At 49.8% G+C, this 4,801-nt stretch overlaps 1 pseudogene; it reads left to right on the top strand.

The window, feature by feature from the left end:
- LOC133357858 (HSPB1-associated protein 1-like) overlaps positions 1-265 on the top strand; it is a 19,559-nt pseudogene extending 19,294 nt beyond the window's left edge.
- Positions 266-4,801: the final 4,536 nt, after the last annotated feature.

Consider the following 4,801-nt stretch of genomic DNA (forward strand, 5'->3'; position numbering starts at 1 on the left):
CCCATGCCCAATTAGTCATAGGAGTTGCCTTTTTGTTGATAGCCAACATCCCATGATGTCATTCGAAATTAGTAGGCCATCGTGTGCAGGTACATTTTTAAACACCGGAAAATGTTTGATCATAACGTTAGCCACAATTGGCCTTGCTCAAAAGACATCACGGAATATTTACCGTCCACCGTGAATATTTTACGGTTAGTACACCCGCAGTAATTACCAGGGCGGACACCGGGTGCAAACCGCGAACCTCTGCTTCAAAAGGTGAACGCACGCCGGATGGGCCATGTTACCGCTCGCAAAGTGATGTCGGGCGAGATGAGAGTTGAGTGTGCTTGAGTCCATGGGCGATTCTGAGGCATGTGAAGGCATCAGTTAATTTTGTACAGCGGTCGAGTAAACAAAATGTTTGTGTAGTGACAATTTAACCGAGTTACGCCGTGTGAATTTGGAATCTTCACGGTCGATGCACAACAATTAACACTACTATGTACGGTGCGAAAGAAGTTCAACAGTGTAAACATACATAATCCGCATGACTGCGTGGTCGTGTCGCTGTTAATCATTTACAACAATGATAATACTGCACTGTACACAGAATCATAATAAACGATAATTGAATACACGATTACAATTTACAAGCCCGACGCCTGCATCACCACTGCGTGTCCGCTGTGACACGTGGATGACACGTGGATGAAACATGCACATTGACAAGGAAAAGCGTGGAAAGCATTTCAATAAACATGAAACGTTGGTCCAACGATTCTGAGTACGTCCGAACACTGCGCGTTTGCCGGCATGGAAGGTGCACGCTTGGCATTACGCTGAGAGACGGGAAGTGGAACACGTGGATCAGATAAGATATGCCAGTTGCGGATATTGATAATAATACTGGTAGGAACCTCCTGGTTACACCAGCCCACAGGGGATTATTGTGTCCGTCCGTCGTGCAGGGAGGGGTTGGGTGGGGAGGGGCTGGGTGGGGTGGGGAGGGGCTGGGTGGGGTGGGGAGGGGCTGGGTGGGGTGGGGTGGGGAAGGAGGGGCCGGGTGGGGGTGGGGAGGGGCCGGGTGGGGAGGGGCCGGGTGGGGGGTGGGGGGGCTGGGTGGGGAGGGGCCGGGTGGGGAGGGGTTGGGTGGGGAGGGGCTGGGTGGGGAGGGGCTGGGTGGGGAGGGGCTGGGTGGGGTGGGGAGGGAGGGGCCGGGTGGGGAGGGGCCGGGTGGGGGGTGGGGAGGGGCTGGGTGGGGAGGGCTGGGTGGGGAGGGCCGGGTGGGGGGGGGGGGGGGCTGGGTGGGGAGGGGCTGGTCACCCGTGGTGCCCTTATAAAACTCAACGTTTAACCTACTCACGCCGGCTTGTGCCCGCCCTCACACTCGGGCATATTTGCGGAATACACCACGCCGCCGTTGACCCTGCAGGCCATTGACCGAGCAACCCAACGTTCCTACCAGCTCCCTCCGCAGGAATGTGTTTAAGAACCGTGAGTTTAGGCTGGATATTGTCAAAGGCTATTGCGAGCTCCCTCCGATTAGCACGGTTGGCTACGTACGGCGCGAAACAAGTTTAACATGCGTCGCCAGCATTGGCCACTAGTAACATCCATTATTGTGCTGTACTTGTGCTCCAGTGTCTATATAACAACATCTTACAATGCCAAACGAATTTTGTTCAGAGCTAGCTTGGCCCTGATCTCTGAGAGAATTAGACTGCTCCGCACTGAACTGGATCATGTAGACAAGACACTCGAGAAATCACACTTAACATTGACAGAAAAAATTGTATACATCTGATTGGGAACATGTAGATAACATGACCGCTTCATCAGCCGATACAATTTCAGCTAAATGTAAAGATAATCTGATTTCCAAGTTCAACCTCCTTTCCAAGTAGAAACCAGATCCACACATTAAAAAGTTAGATGTTGACAAGGTTGTTATTAATCTGAGTAACAGCCCAATTTCCGATGGTCTAAAGTCGGTTTTGGCTAAAGCATTGAACTTCGCAGTCACCTTCAAACACATACCAGTGGATGATATTATTGCCAGGTCGATGTAGCTCTTCAGGGTTTCGGACACATCGCTGCATACGTGACAAGATATGATAATCGCTGCAAACCCTCAAAAGCGCTAAGATACCAGTCAGCAAACATCAGTAAGGATGAGCGCTTTCAGTTATCTCAATTAAAAAGAGGGAAGATATCGTCATCCTCTCAGCCGACAAGGGCAATGCCACGGTCATCATGGATAAAAAGTATACAATAACAACATTCAGGACCTACTTAATGATGGTGGCTACACAAATTAAGATCGATCCAACCAACTGCCTCGTTACAAAAACGAACAGTATCATCACTAATTCAGCTTCATTGATTGAACAGACCAAACGGGTTTCCTTAAAACCTTCTGCTGCTCGACCACCCAGACTATATGGCTTACCAAAAATCCATAAAGAAGGTACACCCCATTGGCTCACCTCGCAGCCATTCTCTGGTAAGACCACCTCTTCTGTTCTTAACTCAGCTCACCTGGTATCGTCAATTAAAGACATCTCACTGTCCCCAGGTGATTTTCTCGTTAGTTTCGATGTATGGTGTGAATTGGTGTGAATTGGTCTGTAATAAGGTAGGGAGGGCACTGATCTGGCATTCACAGTTATGGTGGTGGTGATGGTGGTGATGATGATGGTGGTGATGATGACAGTGGTGATGATGATGATGATGGTGGTGGTGATGGTGGTCCATTACCTGCCAACCCATACGGTTTACCCCGTATTCTTGTACAGGGAAATGTAGTTTCAGGTCCACATGGCGTACAGCCGTTTGGGGTGACCAATCAGTCTGAATTGGTCTGTAATAGGGTAGGCACTGATAAAGGCTTGACAGGTATGTATAGTAGTGTATAGTGTAGTGTATAGTGTAGTGTATAGGATGAACGTTGATATGTATGAGTACGGGGTGACCAATAAGGTCTGACTTGGTCTGTAATAAAGTAGGAATTATACTTCTAGATTTGAAGCTTTCGTGACTGCAAGGATTCATATTCTTAGGTTTTTTCGGTAAAGTCACGTGGGTAAAAAATTTACATTAAAATGAATAAAAGTAAATAAAACGTCGTGACTTTTATTTTATTTTAATTAAACTTTTATTAATTTTAATTAAAATTTTTTACGTGACTTTACCGAAAAAACCTAAGAATAGGAATAATACTCTTCGTTCTTTTCGGTAAAGTCACGTAGGTGAAAACAATAAAATTAAAATAAAACAACTAAATTAAATCACGACGTTTCGGAAGCAACACAAGCATCCGTCCTCAGGTGTGACTGCTCCAGCAAAATTACTGGAGCGTACATTAACACCTGATGACGGATGCTTGTGTTGTTTCCGAAACGTCCAACCCAGCTTAAATATACGCTCCAAGCTTGGTGGTGTTTCATTCTTCACCTGAGGACGGCTGCTTGCGTTGTGGCCGAAACGTCGTGAGAATTATTTTATTGGTTTCTTTTTATTATTTTATTATTTCCCTTCTACGTGCCTTTACCGAAAAAAACAACGAGTATGGATCTTAGCAGTCACGAAAACTTAAACTCTAGAAGGTAGGAATTGATAACGGGTTGACGGGTATGGGCAGATGCACCAGCTGTGCCTCCATGGCCATACATCCCCACATTCACCAACCAGCAATGAATAGGGTGAAGAAGTCATGTCAAATTAATTTCCACGGCAGGCGTAGCGTGGGGAGATGGCCATTCATCCAGCAGTGGAAGTCGGACACGTGGCCTCAGCACTGTGTAGCAGAGGTCGCAAACGGGTTTTGATTCCGTACCCGGCCGCACCAGGGTCGCAAATGGGTACCCGTACCCTACCCATACCCGTACCCTACCCGAAATGAGTGACAAACGCTGACTCACCAGTGACTCACGGCCTACCCGTACCCGTACCCGGCCGCACCAGGGTCGCAAACGACCGGGTATCGGGTACCCGGTTGCGACCTCGGCTGTGTCAGCACCGATGCAAGTGTGCCATCCTGTCCGCCAGGCGGTGCTCGAGTCACGGCTGTCTGCATCACCCAAGGCGTGTTTGGGGCCGTCCATAAATGACGTCACGCGATTTTTGACGATTTTGAACACCCCCCCCCCTCGTCACACGGCGTCACAAAAAGTCAGAGCCCCCCCGCTTCAAATATGACGTCACAAAGCTCTGCCCCCCCCCCCCCCCCAAAAATAAAACATGCTTCAAATCGCTTTAAACTATTGTCATTGTAGTGCGTATTTAATGCGGCGCTGCACTCTGATGTTGTAGGAGAAAACATTTATTAAAAAGTCTATTAATGAAGTAGAACGTGTTTGTCTATGTTTATTTAAAGTTGCGCATTTTGATGTGACGTCACATTTCTCACCCCCCCCCCCCCCTCGTCACACATCGTCACGAATGTCTGACCCCCCCCCCCAGGTGCGTGACGTCATTTATGGACGGCCCATTACAGTCGAAGCGACTCACATCACATCTCTCCCACGTGTTGGTGTGCACTGTATCCATACACAACGGAGGGGGGTGGAGGGGCGGGTGGAGGGGAGGGGCGGGTGGAGGGTGGGGGGCGGGTGGGGGGGCGGGTGGTGGGTGGAGGGGCGGGTGGTGGGTGGAGGGGCGGGGCGGGCGGGAAAAGTGGGCGTGGCGGACGGGGGAAGTGGGCGGGGCTGGAAAGTGGGCGGGGCGGGGGAAGTGGGCGTGTCTGGTGACGTCATCACCAAAGCACGTGTGCAGCCCCGGGGCGGCACCACAACTCAGGCGCTGGGGACTCAGGGAA

This window comes from Lethenteron reissneri, chromosome 60 (assembly GCF_015708825.2).
Source record: "Lethenteron reissneri isolate LAM-NWPU_2019-01 chromosome 60, ASM1570882v1, whole genome shotgun sequence".
In the NCBI taxonomy this organism is placed as follows: Eukaryota; Metazoa; Chordata; class Hyperoartia; order Petromyzontiformes; family Petromyzontidae; genus Lethenteron; species Lethenteron reissneri.